Genomic DNA, 19,359 nt, shown 5'->3' on the forward strand with positions numbered 1-19,359 from the left:
TTCGGACGGGGGCGCCGTTTATTATGATTTTAAAAGGACTTGCTTCTTCCTCACCCCCCGCAATTTTCCGGCAGCAATAAAAATGTCAAGATAACTCTGGTGATTAATGTGCCTGCTGGAGAGAGAGAGAGAATGTTGTCTAGTGGAAGTTTTGACTCATATAAGGTAGGGCAGAGAGTTACTGTACAACTGCTGCTAAGAACGTGTGCCATGCAGATTACAGAGTACTTATAATGTGAATAGGTCAGTGGGTTACTGCTTTTATCAGAGAGATCCTATTGATACTTGCGGTTTATGTGTTAAAATTCTAATCTAGAACAGTGAAAAATTAACTGTCATCAAACAGCTGCATAAAAACTGGCAAGGTATAAGTTAGAGTGTTATGATTTTCCCCCCTGTCTTCTATTATCCTAAAGTTGCAAAATGGGTTTATTTGGGTAGAAATCAATTCTTCTTATTAAAGAGAACCCCTAACCATGGTGTCACGTTTTAAATTCTGAGTTTGTAGGTCTCCAGTCCAAGCACTCTAACAACACTGCCTAGCAGTAAGGATGCCATATCAGTCCTACACCTTGTAATCCCATTGCTTATTTAACGTTTCCTATACACTGATCAACACACGTTTGAATGATTGTCTCTATGTAATATGCGTGTGATGTAAAGTGCTCTAACACCCTACACTGGTATGAGTGGCGCTATAAAACAAATTAAATGCATCCATGAGATAGTGCTTATGGAGACTTTAAGGGCTCTGTTAAAGGGTGGTAGTGAGGGAATCCGTAGTGAAGGTGGTATTTGGGGGGGGGGGGGCGCTAACAAACATTACTGCACCAGGCGCCACTAGCGCCAGCCCTGCACGTATATACCACATAGATTGTATGATCATAATGGCATTATTATGTCATTTTGGAGTCTTGGGGTTGAATTATTTAGTGAGAAGGGTGGTTAGAGTGGAGAGAGGTGAAGGGATTGGATAGCATATGGAATGTGGTGGAATGGATGAAGGTGGAGCACATTGTGTAGAGATTCATGGTAACAGGCAGGAACTATTCTGAAGGTTCGTATGAATTTAGGCATCCTTGGCAAAAGCCCCCCCCCCCCTCCCCCCTCGATACGCACCCAGTATATCAGTGCTTCATTTGAGCCAGTGGTTTCTGGCACTTGTCAACACTAGCGCTTGTGACAGTCTGACACAAGGTGGCTCTGTTTTGTTAATTTAGAGATGACCATAACAACAGGTGACTATTCAGTATACATTTTAAATGACTATTACCTGCCGGCCACAGCTTCCTCATAGCTTCGGAGGCCTGAAATAGTCCGAATTCTCTCACTTGTAGAAGTGTGATGGTTAGCAGTTGTGTTGTCATTATCAATGGCAGAGCTGGTGGAGGCAATGTGAGGTTTAAGCTGCAGTCGACTCCTGCCAGAGCCCTGGATCTATATTTTGTTTTGCAAATTAATTACTGCGTCTTGTTCATCCTACTGGCTGCAGAGAACACACAATAAAAAAATGGCAGACTATGAGGAAGTAAAGAATCTACTACAATGTAGCAAATAGAGTTATCTTCCTCTTACAGCCTCACAGCTAGGAATAATGGCTACAAAATAAAATTTAAAAAATAATTCATCAATAAATGTTACATATCTTTTACTCTCAAATAATGCTATTTCAGAATTCAGGCATAATTTAGATCTCCTTAGACCCACAGCAAATATAATCCTGTTGTAGAAGATTTTCAGACACACGTTCCACTTATATGACCAAGGAAATCTCCCTGGACTGACGGCAGAATCTGTGCCCGTCAGAGGGCTTTGCTGAAACTCAGGGCTCCGTTTTTGATGAATTATAAGCCAAAGCCAGTGGATGGCTTTTGGTCTATACTTTAAAACAAGCATTGGAAATGCAATAGGTCTCGCAGCATTAGAGTTAGTGCTTTTAGAATTGTTTATGTTTTTTTTTGTAAATCTTTAGCATTTTTGTTTCCTGTAGCCAATGCTAAAGTATTACAAATAAAAAAAGCCATAAACATTTCTAAAAGCTCTAACTGAAATGGTCTGAGAACTATTGCACTGTGTGAGGGTGAGGGTGAGGGTGAGTGAGGGTGAGGGTGAGTGAGGGTGAGTGAGGGTGAGTGAGGGTGAGTGAGGGTGAGTGAGGGTGAGTGAGGGTGAGGGTGAGGGTGAGTGAGGTGTTGAGGGTGAGTGAGGGTGAGGGTGAGTGAGGGTGAGGGGTTTTGGGTGAGTGAGGGTGAGGGGGAGTAGTTGAGGCTGAGTGAGGGTGAGTGAGAGTGAGGGTGAGTGAGGGGTTGAGGGTGAGGGGTTGAGGGTGAGTGAGTGAGGGTGAGGGGTTGAGGGTGAGTGAGGGTGAGGGTGAGGGGTTGAGGGTGAGGGGTTGAGGGTGAGTGAGGGTGTGTGAGGGTGAGGGGTTGAGGGTGAGTGAGGGTGAGGGGTTGAGGGTGAGTGAGGATGAGTGAGAGTGAGGGTGAGTGAGGGGTTGAGGGTGAGTGAGGGGTTGAGGGTGAGTACTGCAATAATGGTAAATGCTGTTATTATCTGTGAAGGCCTTTTGAAATATACACAAGTTAGGATTTACTCCTTGGTAGTCCCACATTTGGAATTCAGGTAAAATGAGTAACAATAAAGCAAAATAATTTGGGAAGGTTCACCAAAAATTAGTCAAGTGGGGAAGCCAGGACTCGAGCCCAGATTTCCTTTCACTGGCCAATGTCGCCTCGCTCCAGTTTACACTTCAAAATAATTGCCACCTGGGGTATCTTACAAGAGCTAAATTAGAACACTGCATTAAATGAAGTTGACTTAAAAAATGCATGTTGTTGTATCTTTGCCTTTAATTCTAACATTCTCTGTTAAGAATGTTATTCTGTCATGATTGAGAATGTGTGTGTGGGAAGCTATGACCAGTTGAAGCTGCCGTTTGACTGTGGCCACATGCCTCTCCGATGGTTGTGAATAAAGCTACTTTAATTCACTTGAACAGGATCTTCGTTTTATTACTGGCGATGCAGGACACCCATCGGAAAAGAATCCGACGTGCAGGAAGTCATTTTGGATAACTTACATGGATTGGAAGTGGGTCAGTGTACTTGGTGACTTTTAGGATGTCACCGGACGTGTGAGACGCTGGAGCACACCACGTTAAGAGCACCGTGAAAGGAGCCTACATAATCAGCGCTATTTAGAAGGAAACGTTAAAACAAGTTCTTCTAAAATTCACTCATTGCTCCAGATCGCAAGGAATGAGTGCGGCACGGAGGGAAGAGAGGGGAGGGGGGAGGAGAAATGCGACACGGCGGGAAGGGGAGGGGGCGGAGCGGGTTAAATTAAACAAACAAGAGGGACGGAGGAGAGGGGAGGGGGGAGGAGAAATGCGACACGGCGGGAAGGGGAGGGGGCGGAGCGCCCATCGGAAAAGAATCCGACGTGCAGGAAGTCATTTTGGATAACTTACATGGATTGGAAGTGGGTCAGTGTACTTTGTGACTTTTAGGATTCCTTCAAATATTTATTGACTGTGTAGCTGAATTCCGGCTGAAGTTAACAGTATAGCAACATTTATTTACCTTATTTTAGCAAGGTAAAAGTGTTTGTGAGAAGTGCTTACTGTTGTTTGTTTAGTGTTTCGCTGGTAGCATCTTTTAAAAATCCTATTGTGCGCGTGTGGAAGCAACGTGGACAGAGGCGCGAGAGGCTCAAGCTTGAAACAATGTGTCGTACGTGACATTCTATTGTGCGCGTGTAAAGGCAGCGCGAACAGAGGCGTGTGAGGCACAAGCTGGAAACAATGTGCTGTGCGTGACTGGAATCCTGTAGGAAGCGTATAAAGACAGCGCGAGGAGAGGCGCGTGAAGCGCGAGACGAGAACACTCTGCTGTGTGTGTGATTTGAACACCGTCGGATGAGATGTCACCGGACGCGTGAGACGCTGGAGCACACCACGTTAAGAGCACCGTGAAAGGAGCCTACATAATCAGCGCTATTTAGAAGGAAACGTTAAAACAAGTTCTTCTAAAATTCACTCATTGCTCCAGATCGCAAGGAATGAGTGCGGCACGGAGGGAAGAGAGGGGAGGGGGGAGGAGAAATGCGACACGGCGGGAAGGGGAGGGGGCGGAGCGGGTTAAATTAAACAAACAAGAGGGACGGAGGAGAGGGGAGGGGGGAGGAGAAATGCGACACGGCGGGAAGGGGAGGGGGCGGAGCGGGTAAAACAAGACGGACGTGCACGCGCTTTTAAGCTCAATGCGCATGCGCATTGAGCTTAAAAGTCACGGGCACTGCAAGGAATCGCCACGATTCCTTGCAAGTTGGGGAAAGAGTGGATAAGTCCCAATACTCTCGCTTGCTCGATGCGCATGCGCATCGACAGGCGAGACCTAAAAAAGCACACTTTGTGCCTGAGCTCTAGTTGCTTGTCTTCCTGACATCCACAAAGCACTAATTTCAAAATCTACAACTTTTGCGCAGGGACGAGGTATTAACCTTTCCCTGACTGTAGGCTTCACTCTTCATTGATCCACACTTTCCTGAAAAGAGAGCTCAGAACTCATAAGACTCAGTTAATTACACATCAAGAGCTAATGTTTCCTATCCGGCAGCTCTAGTGCCCCAGCTACTGCAAAATGTTGAATAAAATGATCTGTTTCACCACTTTCAGGTGGGCTGTAGGACCTCTGAGGCATAGAATCTGTCTCAGAGATCTGTGGGAGGAGATCATGGCAAGACTACCACCCTGGGCCTAAGAGCAAGATTAACCCCTCGTCCATTTCGATTTTGTCTGCAGCACTTGACCTGATGGACCACTTAGCACTAGTGGATTGTTTGGCCAGACTACGAAAATTGGCAAAATCCAAGGCAGGTGCCAGTTCTTCTCACAGGATCCTTCCACCTAATACCTTTCAAGTCAGCGGATGCTCTTTGAAACTAAATTACACCTAGAAACCATTATGTTGCCTTTTTTTTAGCATAAAGTGCTCACGGGAGAAACATTTCGTACCCTGGCCATTATATTGTGGGATGTTTTACCATTCCATCTCATAAACACTTTGGTCAAACTTAAATTCAGAAAAATCTCAAAAAACCCATCTTCGGACAAGACTCTTCCTTCTGTAGCTTAATGCATTTAAACAACTACTCTGTACTCTCTGGCAACGGAAACCCTCTTAACACCATCTTATTTAATATAAATTAATTTTATGACCAGAGGCTGTATTACAGAAAGTGCACTGGGTTCACAAGGACATGTACAACCACTTTTTGTGCCTGCAGGGCAATTTGATATTACAGAAGAGGTTGCAGGCGCTTGTGTGGCCCATTCTGTAAGGCAGATATCGCTGATACTTTCCATGACACTTTTAGCACACATATGTCTTTAGCAAGAATGCCTTTACCACATAAAATTACGTAGTCCAGGCAGGCGTGGTAAAGGCATATGCGTGGAAAAAGTTTTCATTGTAAAGGCATGCGTGCAAAACACGCATGTGTTGTAATGACAGCGTCATAAATGCATGCATACTTTTGGCATGCATTATTCCATCATACAACCTACTGACACACATGTAGTCTCAGCTCTATGTCAAGAGGGCATTGGCTTATTTGCATGGGGGTGTGGCCCCATGCAAATGAGGGGATCTCTTTACTTCTGCGCCCGCTCAATATTATGGACGTGGGCACAAGGGCAAAAAAGCTGTTACACAAAATGATGGCGCACTATCAGTGCCCCTCCTGATGGCAGCTCTCTGGAGGGAGGAAAGGGGAGGCTATGGACACCCCAGACATCCTGTTTCAGGCAAGTGCAGTCACTCACTGCACCCACCTGTAATGGGATCTCTAATCCCTCTTTAAAGTGCAAGCGGGTTGCCACCTGCACCCTGAAACATGGAGCGGCTTTAAAGCAGCCGCTCCATATTTCACTTGAATGCACAGCCCACGGCCGCACAAGCTCGCTGCTGTCCTGGGGCAGCGCATTCACTGTGATAGGGCACACTTTCTCTTTTAGTGCACGTGCACTTATTTAAAAGTGTACCATGGTGCAAACAGGAATACTGCTCCCTATATTTAATAGGGCACCAGGTATTCTTTCATTGTATGCTGCTTAGGTAGATGGTGCTTGCTTGATCACCAACAGTGCTTTGGAGCAAAGAGAATTCTGGCTGTGAGACCCTCGAATATTAAAGTATAATCCAACTTTACCTATTTCAAAAAACTATTTTGTCAGACAATCTACAGTTCAACTCAGTCTCAAGAAATTGGGTTTTGGCCATCTCTTGCTGTTGGCATAGACTAACAATGAACAATGCTTTTTCATGGGTTTATTTTAGACAATGGCACATCTTTCTGTATTTCAAAATCACCTTCTTCATAATAAAAAACATTTAACTCATTCATTTCTGGCCACATGGACATTTCTTTTAGATTGAATGCCAAAATACTTGATCATTAGGAATTCAAAATGGAATTTGCATTGTTTAGAAAGGACTGAAGAGATGGTTTTGCTAATTTCCTATTTGAGCATTATAGAATGAATGTTGAAAGATTGACTCCTCCCCTTTTTCTTCTCAGTTATAGACAGTTTTAGCTGTCTGGTGTTGAAGATCTATTGTCGGCTTTGGGGTAGCTCATTACTTACCATTAGTTGGCTTTCTTGTCACTCTCATTTACTTCCTTATCTCATGGCTTTTCTTCCCCTCCATCTGTTTATCCCTTCATGGAGCATAGCTTCTTTATCATCATTTTGATTGGATGATTTCCATCCGTCCTCTATTCACATTCAGGAAATTACTATTTTCTTTTACCATGCCCTCCATGTTTTAGAGACACGCTTTTGTGCACATTTAACTTTTTTTAATTTACTTCTGTATATTTTATCCCCCTTCGCCTCCAGCGGCCTGACACATACCTGTACATTGGTCATGGTGCTTGGTCAAGCATTTTTTACATCTTTTTTTTGCTGGCGCTGCACAGCCTCTGCAAAAAACTTTTTTTTCTCTTTTTTTGCCAATAGGGACTAGCATTGGCAACACCAATATGCCTGCACTGGCATCCAAAATGCGAATCATGTTGGATTTGTCAACGCTTGCATTTATATAGGGATAATGGACTATTTAAGCCTGGTAAGATTTGAGGTCGTTTTTGAGTTTTGTCCAGCCCAGTTTGTTGATTTGTGTTGCTAATACGGTAAGTACTTCTGATGAACCATTTTATTTGCTTGTCGCTTTTGTGGCTGGTGTTATTGGTGTGTTTTCCTCAATTGGTTCGATATCCCACCCTGTATACAATTGTTCTTATCTTAATTTATGAAAAGCGAGGTCAGCTTGACTAGTTGGATTTATATCAATGGGCTGAATATTTCAAAAAGCTCCAGGAACACGTTTGTAAAGCTTTATTACAGAAATGTGAATCATGTTAGCCTGTTCTAAACCTTTCAGTCATTGTATAAGCGTGGTTACTTAAAAGCTAATTAAGTTGCTGACCACACAATTGTTCGTGCTTTGGATATCCTTTCCAGGTTTCAACTCTTTCTCCTATCCCTGGTGCACCATCTGTGTCTAAAAGGAGTTGCAAAAACAAGACAGATAGGGAAAGAATGTTCCAAGTGGATCATTGCTGATTTCAGTCTTTGACATTCATCTGTGGCTTTTTTCCCATTTTATGTAAAACTTCCTCACCACTTGTGTGGTGTCTATCTCAACATACAGCAATGAGCGTTCACAAGTGGGTGTGATATAGGGTTATCTTTTTATACACATATACTCAAATATGAAGTACTCTGGAGTCGAGGGGCCATCCATTGTTGCATTATCAATCTATTATACTAATCCTGACACCCACATGGATTATGTTAAACATCATAAAACTTTCAGAAGGCTCCACAATCATGGAGATGACATGCTCCATCACAGGATTCTTTCTCATATTGGTCTGAGATCTTAAACAATGCGAGCTTATTGTGGGAGCTCTTATTGGCCAAACTCTCAGCCAAAAACGTAAGGGGCAATGAACACTAGAAGGATAAAGCTACCTACTAGCTAACAAATGATGTGTTAGGTTTTGCCTACAGCTTGAATGCACTGTCAGCAAAAGCTATTGTACATTTTTTTCAAGATTAAAAATAGGCTTAGAACCTACTCATTACTTACCAATACTTACCATTAGTTGGCATTCACTTTACTTTGGTTTCCTTCCTTCTTACTGGTCATGCCTCCTGCTTCCTGCTCACCTCCTCTTGCTGTCTTCTCCAGGCTACTTTCCATACCATGGAGCATGGGCCAAGCACAACTTCCTGTTTGTGTCCAGTGTACTTCCACTGGCCATGTGCTGTTCTAAGTATTTTTTTCTCACATTTGGCCATAGACTTATAGAGTGCATGGTACTGTACGGTCTGCCCCCAACCCTTACCGTCCATTTTCCCCCCATGTCCTGCTGAACATTTACATCCCACCACCCCCTGCTGTCTGCGCCTCTTCCAATAAACTAACCATTAATATGAACATATTTTTAAAGCAATCCAGGTAATTCCTTGGAAGGTTAATTTAGCACCACCCCTTGGACCCTGCAAAACATATAAATGCTCAAGGGGATTAGATATGAAGTACACAAACCCTTGGAACAACGTAGTTTGCCTGTGTACATCTATACTTTTTTCATAAAAATGGCCCAAACAGTATGTGTGCATAATTTCTTTGTGCTTTATACAAATAAACTATTGGAAGTTTAAATGTATGCTTGATGGCATGTGTGGCTTTAGATACACATGCTTTGCATGAGTCCGCCATCTAGTGTTGGGCTCAGAAGTGTGCAGGTTATTTCCAGTCATTAGGTGTATTTACTCCTCCTTTTGCTTTCAATACACATTGTCACCGATTCCATTGGTAGCTAGATTATTTTCCGCCATCAACTTGGTTGTGTACTCCTCTGCTCCATCTCAACATCGCTGAAAAGGTAGCATTTAGCCCTCTAATGTCGGTATTATTACCAATAGCATTTACTTGTAGTATACATCGGTTGCCTATCAACGCCGACATGTTCCAGCCGAGCTCGGCCCACTGGCCTTCGCTGTTCGGGATGTATTATACTTTTCCAAATACCATTCATGTTATGCCCAACTGGAGATGGAACTGACACCTTTTCGTTTTTGCCCACGTTGCCATGCTAAGTTTCCACACACCAACCAACACCTGTTGCATAACTTGTGCTTGTGGCCGACTCATCAGGAATCAATCTGTGAGGCATGTAAGTGCTTCCAATCGAAATAGGCACTGCAAGATATGCATGCAAGATGACTCCATATGGCCACAATTGACAACACTCCAGACATTTTTGGATCCGAAGAATACCACCAAAAGGCACAAGCTCAGGCCTCGACAGCTAACAGTTCAGGCTCTGAACTTGAAAGCGAGGACATTCCACTGGGGCAAACCGTGAGTAGGGAGTAATGTGCCCCATCCATCCCAACCACAGTCTCAACAAACTATTCCTAGGGTCGGCAGTGTCTCTTAGACCGACCAAAACCTGCGCACGGGCCACCACTGCCTTTGGGCCATTGTCTGCACCAAACAGCTATATCGGAAAAGCCTAGTCTTGCTCGGTACCCAAGCATAAGGCCCATGCCCACCAGTCATAGGCCTTGAGTCAAGGCTCGGAATCAAAAGCTACGGCACGGAAACCTTGGGGAGCTTTGGCACTGAAATCAAGTACTTTGTCACCGAGAACACTAGCATTGAAAACTGCTCCGGAACGGAAGTCACATACTTCAGTGAAACAAAAGAGCAGGTCCAAAACTGTGGAACAGGTACTTGAAAGGTTACAAGAGCATCTTGATGCCAGACAAAATCAACTGCTGATTCACCCAGAGAGTGGTAGAATTATGGCTTTGCCTCCACAAACCAAAGAAACACCAGCAAAGATACACTTGACTTTTGATGAAGCATTGGACAGCTCCTGTCCTCCAAAGTACCAGAAAAGGGTGGATAAGGCCACCAGTCCACCACCCATTAGCCTACCACCACCACCAGCGACACCAAGGGCATGCTCTCTACCACATTCATCTCATGCAGACTCACACTACTCCCAAGAGGGTTCTATTAATTCTTTCCAGGAACATGGGGACCATGGGGATGATGGGGACTATTACTCCATTCCCCCCAAAACTGTGGGACACATACAACACAGACCCACCTGCAGAAATGGACCTGTATCTGGCTAAACCTTCCCCTCCAGATGATACTACAACATACCAGGACATCATAGGTAGAGCAGCTAGTTATCATAAGTTTCAGCACCACACAGAACCATTGGAGGATGATTTTTTATTTGAAACGCTTTCATCCACTCAGCGGTCGGGACAATATCTGCCCTTGCTTAAAGGTATGCTGAGACATAGCAGAGACATTTTTAATGGTCCAGTAAAAGCAAGGTTCATTACACCATGAGTGGATAAAAAGTATAAGCTGTTCCCTAAGATCCATCATATATAAAGGTCAACTACCTCCAGATTCCTTGTGGTTGCTACAGCAGGAGAGAGAACAAAATCTCAATCATCTGGTGAGGCACCCCCACCAGACAAAGAAGTAAGGAAAAAAGTGACAGCACAATCAGCCAACCAATGGAGAATATCCAACTCCTTTGGTCCCCTTTCAGTTTATGACAGGGAGAGGGTATATTGGGATGAAATGGAGAGTCTCCTTCAATATCTCATAGAACAATATAAAAAAGGGCACTTGAAATTGTTTCAGATAGCTAACACCTCCATGCACTGTGAACTGGATGCAGCTGATACAGTTGCAAGAGGGATTAACATCAGTGTCCTCATACAAAGACATGCCTGGCTCAAGGTTTCAGGCTACAAATCAGAAGTGCAAAAAAATATTCTGGCACTTGCTTTTGATGCAGAGAATCTCTTTGACCCTCAAGTAGACACTTTGCTTGAGAACGTCGAAAAAGATAATGAAATGGCTTAAGCCATGGGGGCGTTCCAAACATCTACCCAAAGAGGGAATTTTCATTGCTCCCACTATCGCGCAGCAGCAAAAACTACATCTCCATACACCTCCTCTACATATCCACATCCCCAGTCAAAAAATACATCCCCCAAGGAATATTATAGGGAATCCTACAGAGGGAACAATTCCAGAGGCAGAGATAAACGTGGTTTCAATAAACCAGTAGCAATCACCACAAAAACTTGAGTTACCTGCTATTCGCCCCAATCATTTTACACCTATCTGGTGAAGACTTCAACAGTTCTTTCCCACATGGCACACTATCACCTCTGACCAGTGGGTGTTGAGTATTATCCAACATGGTTACTCCCTGCAGCTCACCTCCACACCTCCAAACATTCCACCCCGCACATACAGGCTGTCAACAATCAACAGCTGCTCAAAGAGGAAGCAAAAACTCTTCATCAAAAGAGAGCAATAGAATTTGTACCACTATACCAACAGGGCAGAGGCTTTTACTCAATTTACTTTATCATTCTCAAAAAGCCAGTCCTAGACCACAGACCCCTAAACAGATACATTATTTCAGGACACTTCCATATGGCCACTGTACAAGATGCCATCCTAATACTACAACAATATGACTTCATGTCTGCATTGGACCTAAAGGACACCTACTTTCACATTCCAATTCACCCAGCACATCGACCGTACCTCAGATTTGTATTGAACTGAAAGCACTTTTAATTCAAGGTACTTCCGTTTGGGTCACTATAGCCCCTAGGGTGTACACCAAGTGTCTAGTAGTAGTAGCAGCTCATCTGCACAGACAAAACATTCACATTTCCCATACCTGAAGGACTGTCTTATCAAAAGCTCTGACTACTATAATCCTACTTCATCATCTAGGTTTCACAGTCAATGCAGTCAAGTCTCATCTTCAATCTCTTCAAATACAGCTGTATCTCTGAGCCATTCTCAATTCTCAAACAGGGATAGCATACCCAAATGTATCAAGGATTCAGTCCTTTCAAACCCTTATCTCACAGTTTCAGCCTCATCAAAGAATACCAGTAAAAACTGTAATGTGTCTCCCAGCCACCATAGCATCATGCATAACCATAGTACCATGTGCCAGACAGCCTATGCACCTGTTGCAGGAATGCTTAGCACATCAGTGGTAGCAAGCGAATTGTCAGATGGAAGATCTAGTGTTGATCAGCTGTCAAGCTTGCCACTCTCTGCAGCCGGGGAATTCCAACAACCTTCTAAAAGGACAGCCAGGTTGGGGAGTGTATTCACAGGAGTTAACTGTTCAGGGGCACTGGACACCCATTCAAACCCATCTCCGTATCAATCACCTAGAGCTGCTAGCTGTTCATCTAGTGCTGAAAGCATTCCTTCCAGACCTCATAGGCAAGGTAATTCTCATCAGACAATATGACTACCAAGTATTATATGCAAAAACAGGGGTCACCAGGCCACCTGAATTATTTCACTTAGCACAGACCATCTGGAGGTATGCTTTTCGATACAACATTTACCCAATAGCCGAGTACATATCAGACTCGTGGTAAAGATTCTTGTTTCTGGTCCGATCATAGGTTGTTTCCAGGACACTGTCTGATAACGGAGCGCTTTATAAATCTCCTACATTAACTTTACCATACTGGGTGTGGGCAACAGCATTGTGGATCTCATCTGCAGGAGTTGACAACAAATTCAGAAATGGGAGCCCAATCCACAAGATCTCCACCCATTCTTCCAACTATGGGGTCACCCAAACTTAGACCTATTTGCAATGGCAGAAAACTCCACATGCCCAAACTTCGCCTCCAGGTTCCAACACCCACAGTCCAAAGGCAAGGCACTATGGATGAATTGGTCAAGGATATTTGCTTATCCTTTTCCACCTCTCCAAAAGCTTCCATTTGTGATTCTCAAACTACGACAGACATCTCAGACTCTCATTCTAGTGGCTCCCACATTGGCCAGACAGCCATGGTTCACCACTACTAGATCATGCTATGTGGCAAAGTGGAAATGATTTGTTCACTATTCAAAGTATATTAACCCATTAACAGTAAAGCTTCAAGACTCGGCCTCAGGGCTGAACTCCACTCTGTTCATGGAGTTTGCAGAAGTTTTTGCACTCCTGGGAGCTCGCTGAGTTCTGAAAAACCCTGCTTGTGCTCGCCAACAGTAAGTTGGCGAGCGCTAGCTAGGAAAATCCAGTGCTAGGCTTCTGGAACTGGATAGGTAACTTGTTTCTTCCTTGGATAACCTGTGGACTTGTGCACGATTTAGCAACTGGTCTCTCAATACCTTTTTAGCCACCCCGCAACAAGAACCAGGGTCATCAAAATGTTCAGTCTATAGTGTTTCCTTGACGTGGGCAAGCCAAGTACTGCTGAGACCCTTATTGCATGCTAAAAAATGTTTAATAATAACTTGGTTCAGAACTGCTTCCTTGTTCTGCCATGTAGAAATACACAGAAAGGTAAACCCGGTTTTAATACAGTCCTCTCTATAACTAAGTCCTAACTCCTCGTGACACATACAGTAAGGGGCAGTCTGAGTCCCCAAATATACATCCTCCAGAGGACTGCCCCCATCTGGCCCAACCGCTGTGACCCATCCTGCCTACAACCCCCTAAACGGTGCTACTCTCACCCTTGCACTGCTTTATTCTCAATTTTGATCTGATATTTCACATTGCTCAAGTGTAAAAGGTCTGGTCTTAGAAAGTGGTGCCTTTGTTTGTAGGGTAAGCAATTGGGGACGAATTACATGTTGATGTGTGATCAGATTCCTGCAAAAACCAATCCCCACCTAGACCATAGAGGAGGCTGACTTAACTGGGGGTAGAAGGCGAGGGGGTGCATTCTAGCCTCATGGTGCCAGCTTATATGTGGTTAGACTGAGCCCTCACTAAGGCTTGTCAGTTTTCATTCATTATAGAGTCGAAGACATACGTGTTTGTTGAAGCGAAAGGGCTGTTTCTTTAAAGGCATTGGGTGAGTGAGCGTCGAGATCGGCTGTCCGTCTGTCTTTCCTCCCTTTGTGGGGACTGGGTACACAGCGCCAGGAATGTCGCTGCTTTGTGACACGGATTATGGCCGCAGTTCACTGTTGAGTGTTGGAGAGGGAATGCGGCCTAAGGGAAAAGGTGTGAAAAGCCAAACATGCCATAACAAACGCGTTAATCCACGTGTGCAGAACATCCACGCTGAAGTGTTCAGCGGAACCCAAAGTAAATACAGTGACGCTAAAAGGCCAGGCTGCTAAAATTAGTCACCGGAGAAGCGGCTGACGCTGACCCAGTCCATAACAGCTCTCCGCTGTGGCATGTCTCTTGAACACCGTTTATTTTATTGTGGGTAGCTGCATGTATTTTTGACAAGCATATGGAAAATGTCCTCCGCAATGTAAACACTGTTGTGTGGGTTTTCATTAAAAGATTTTAACTGTACCAGTGAATCGCCCGGTAACAGGTAGCAGGCCTTGTGTCAGGACAGCTCTGTGTAATATCTGAAATAAAACAACAGTTACATGCCTTCATCAAATAGACAGGGCGACCACCCTCGTTTAAAATGTCCAGAGTGTTGTCATAGTGGTTGACTCTTTGAATATTTGCTTGCTGCCATTTTGACATAGTCTGAAACGTTCGAGAGCCTCGTCTTGGTGAGTTAAAACTGCAGCATTCTCCAATTGCCTGCCGCGTTGTCACCTAGTCACACGATTTGTCATCCAGAGGGCATGTAAACTGCAATATTTAATAAGCCACGTCCTCTTTGCAAAGCGTACTCATTGAACTTAGTGACTGACTGAAAGTATGCAGATAACTGCATTGTACATTTTTTAAAACATATTTTGTTACATTTAGTTGAGCACTGCACTATGCCATTTTGTTTGACAATGAGGTGACTATTGTCAGGGTACTAATTTAATTTGCGAGAAAACCAACATATAAGTGTTTAAAGTTTAACCCTCAGAACAAATATTTACACTTACTGGAATAGCCCACAGTGAGAACTATACAGAGACATTTGATGACGTAGTCAGTATACAATTATTGAGCACTATGCCCAGTATTTCGACAGGGCACGACTATCCATAGCCCATCTTTCAGTTCTTCATTAGCATGACCTTTTGAGTACCTTATACAACAACCCTGCTGTGAACTATGTTGGCCCATCCATCATAGCTAAAGCACCTCAAATTATTACTGTTTCCCATTATCTAAGAGGTTTTCAAAGATAATTTAAAAATATATATATTTGGGGGAAATAAACAAATTTACTACTTAGACTTATTCTAAAACTAGCAGCCCGCCCGGCAGCATTTGAGGCTTGCGTGCACTAAGGGCTCCCGCCTGTCCCTCTGTGCACACCCGCTCCCGCCCCGACCCCCTTCCGCCCCGACTCCCTCCCGCCCCGATTCCTCCCGCCCGTCCCTCTGTGCACACCCGCTCCGACCCCCTCCCGCCCGACTCCAATGTGCCTTTACCTTACCTGAGCCGCCGCTCCTTCCCGCGCTCCTCACTTCAACGCCGCTCCATGTCCGCCGCTCCTCTTCATCATTACGCACCTGAGCCGCCGCTTTTTCCCGCGCTCCTCACTTCACCGCCGCTCCATGTCCGCCGCTCCTCCTCGTCATCACGCACATCGCGGCCAGTGCTACGTTGCGGCCAGCGCAGTGTCGCGGCCAGCGCAGCGTCGCGCCCAGCGCTACTTTCAGGGCACTACATTTTTTTTAAAGTTATATTTTTAAATTTACGTTTAAAATTTTTTTTTATAGCCTATGTCCATCTGCACACCCTGACAATTTCTACAATGTATCGGGTGTGTAGATTGGCGCTGTGGTTCCCGAGTTTACCTGGCTCAAAGGTTTGTGTTCTCTCTTTATAATAGTAGTATAGATGTAGTTTCACGATAGTAGTAAAGTATCACATAACTATTTATAATAAATGTTTTATATTGAAGCCATGATAGAGATAAAATATACATTATAATCCGTATAAAAACACAAAAACAAAATTGTATGAGGCCTATGAATACAGAATACAAGAACGCAGAAACAAATAATAATTCACTCAATTGGACCAACACACTTGATGATAATGGTTTATAAAAGCAAAGTCCAGGAATGGAAGAGTGGTGTCCCTTAGACAAGGAGCCGCCTGGTCACCCTACACAAGTAGAGACAGGTATGCCTAGCACAGAGGAGGTACTACACACTGCTGGATACCATCTGCTTTCACGAGGAAAATATTTCAGCTCCTGTTGGCAAGGTAATGCGCCTGCATGCCAGAGCGTATGGTTTTTTAAATAATTTTTTGGGCTATGGGCGTCCGTGAGGAGGACCTGACTATTTTAGCAGATATTAACAAACGAAGCCGACAAGCACAAGGTGTGCTCTGACGAAAAATAATCGGTGGGGAGAAAAAGTAGATATGTTCTATTTGAGATTTATGGAGTGCGATTGCCATAAATCACTGTTGTGCAGCACATATTTTTGGGACTGGAGGTGTTTTGCTTTTCGCCGCCACGAGCTGTAAAATAATCCATCATGCAATAAAGAGGCGGGTAATTGTCAGGTGGCTGTGCGTGTAGGCTGCAGGTGTGCTCCTCGTTGCATCTGTGACCGGGCAGCCCAACTTTTAGACTATAATTTAGCAGCTGAGGAAGGAAGTCTGGACCCCGTCCAAGGTTCTGCCACGTTCTGAGAAAGATTTAATTTGTATTTTGCTTTTGTTTTTGGGATAAAGGGAGTGCCCGTAAATCAGGCATAACAAAGATGGCACTGCACGCAGACAGACAAAAGACGTGCATATTTGGGTCTGGCCAAAGGCATTAGGAAACAGATAGGACGACCTTCTGGTATGTACCAGATTAAATATCTAAATGGCTTTTGATTTGTTACTCCTGCAAGGTTTATGTCAGAATATTGTTAACAAAACTTTCGTTAGGCAGTAATATTGTGTAGTAAATCGTCCAACAAGGAGTAGAGTTTCCACATTGGGCCGATATTCTTGTAAACAAAATTTCGGACGTATATTTCTATCAGATTATATTTTCATGACCATGTTCTGGTACCGTACACTGCTGCTAAAGGTACTTATTTCACTCTGAATGGAAACAAATATATGATTACTAAACCTCTTTAAGACATCCGTGGAATATATTAAGTTCTAGTTTGTGTAAGTGCTGCATACCACCTGAGACAGTTTCAGAGTGCTCAGAGAGTGAGACATTAGAGAAAGATGAGAAGTAACACTTCGTGTTTGGAAGTGAAGTCAACGGATGGCTTGAGCAAGAGAGGAACCTGCCTCCTGGTAAGCCAATAAAGAGGTCTTGGAACGCCTTGTACACAAATAATATACAAGCGCTTTCTACATTTCTGCACTAGCCGGCCAGAGGGCGTCTGGCTGGCATGGGAGTGCGCCTGCAATATGGTGGAAGTCCAGAATTTCCACATAATCACTCAAGGTGTAGTAAAGTGGGGGTGAAGCAGAGGTCTGGATTAAGAGATGAGTTTGTAGCTCCACATCTGCATGACACTTTCCACTTCACTGTTGAAAGTAGCTCTGCTATCTGCCGCACAGCGTGCTGTAATTTGTGAGGTGTGGATGATGCTGAACTTGAAACTAAAGGGAAGCTAAATGAACCCTCCAGCGTTAACAGTGCAACATATGACTAGAGTTTTCAGTCGTTTTTATTACAATATTCAGCAACGCATCTGTAATTGCTAAGTGGCAAAAGAATCAAGAGTGTCACATGAAGGGTCTCGTGAACAATCATAAACATTTTATAACCAGCAATGGTGAGCTATTGGCTTTAGCACTGTTTTTTAGCCATACTGTACAGCAGGGTGGGTGATTTGCAGTGTGGCTAAAGCTAATTTAAAGTAACTGTGTGATGCAGTCATGGCTAATGTGCTTTTGCGTTAGAGCTGGATGCACCATCGTTTTTTTTTGTTAATATTATTTTTAGCCCTACTGCACAGCAGCCAAACTGTTGTATCTACAAATAATTGCCAAAGTCAGCAATGCCCATGCTGTACAGCATAAACAAAAGGCAGCCGTAGAGCCAATAGTCTTAAAAGCGTGACCTGTTGGCTGTGCCAATGCTTGTTATGTCTCAGCACAATACTCCTGAGCAAATTAGTTAATGTCCCCATGCGGGAAAAAAAACAAAGAGGATATTTGGCACAATATCCTATCACATAATGAAAGCAATTGCGTCCATGTCTTAGTAAAACACATTTGGAAGCAGATAACATCTGTTTTCACAATAAACATCCATTTCAAAGGGAAAAATGCCTCCTTTGAAGTGCGTGTGGCACAATAAAACATAGCTAAAATCATTTCAGGAATTAGGATTTTAAAACTCTCCTACCTTTGGACAAATGTTACTAGGAACACTTTTGGAAAGTGGATATGAACGTATGTATTAGTATATTTATATAATGCTGTGACTGTATGAATCTAAAACAAACCAAGTGGCTCAGTGGGACTCACTTAAAACAAGTGAGTTCCACATAAGAGCAAAACACAACAGCGTGGCACAAGTTAGTTGTATTGTGAACTATAGATGCAAAGTTCGAAATACGAGGGAAAAAATCGAGACGTCTTACAAGTTACAAATAGTCAGTCAACTAGATGAAAGACTTCAACAACATGTGTGTCTATTGTAAATCAAAGCTAACTGCCCTTTGCACTTTAGGAACAAACACAAGTTGACACATACCTGATGTTACAAATGATTATGCTTGCAGCTTCCCCACTGTTACAGGAAGTAAGAATGACAAAATCTGGATATGGTAAATCACTTAAATTCAGTGCGGCCAATATTTCCAATGCTCATGCATCATATGTGTCAAGATATTGGGTCAATGGGATTCCCAGCCTCCAAAAGGAATTCGGAAACATTGCTTTCAATTGGAGATCTTAACGGAAGAAAGCCACAAATTGAATAAACATACTTAAAGACTGAGCGAGCTCAAGTTCGTAGAAGCTCGTCTCTTGGTTGCATATAATTGCTAGCACTAATTGTCATGCTTTCTCCAGTACCTCAGCAGGTTTTAGGTCCAGTGTAAGACGATCGCTCCTCCTTGGTTGCTCAACACTACACTAAACTCAAACCAGGGTGTAATCCCAAGCTGGTATTTTTAATTGTGACCGCATAACCAAAGCGTAAATGCAAAAGAGCTGGCAGTAATCATTCCTTTAAATTTTAGGTGGCCTATGGGTTGATACGAGTGCGCGCTGACCTCGTAGTTGTGTAAAACAGGCTGTCATCTGTCAACTGATGGAAGGGATTTATTCTTTCTATCAAGGTTAATGGCATTATCAACATTAAGCCAATTGATGTTTAGGTAACACTTCAAGGAGAAGCCT

General features: G+C 43.6%; 1 protein-coding gene across 1 annotated transcript in view; it reads left to right on the forward strand.

The window, feature by feature from the left end:
- Positions 1-19,359, forward strand: part of ROR2 (ROR family WNT receptor 2) — a 319,672-nt gene that overhangs the window by 183,472 nt on the left and 116,841 nt on the right. The gene's annotated exons all lie outside the window — the stretch shown is intronic.

The sequence above is a fragment of the Lissotriton vulgaris genome, chromosome 3_1 (assembly GCF_964263255.1).
Source record: "Lissotriton vulgaris chromosome 3_1, aLisVul1.2, whole genome shotgun sequence".
Lineage (NCBI taxonomy): Eukaryota > Metazoa > Chordata > Amphibia > Caudata > Salamandridae > Lissotriton > Lissotriton vulgaris.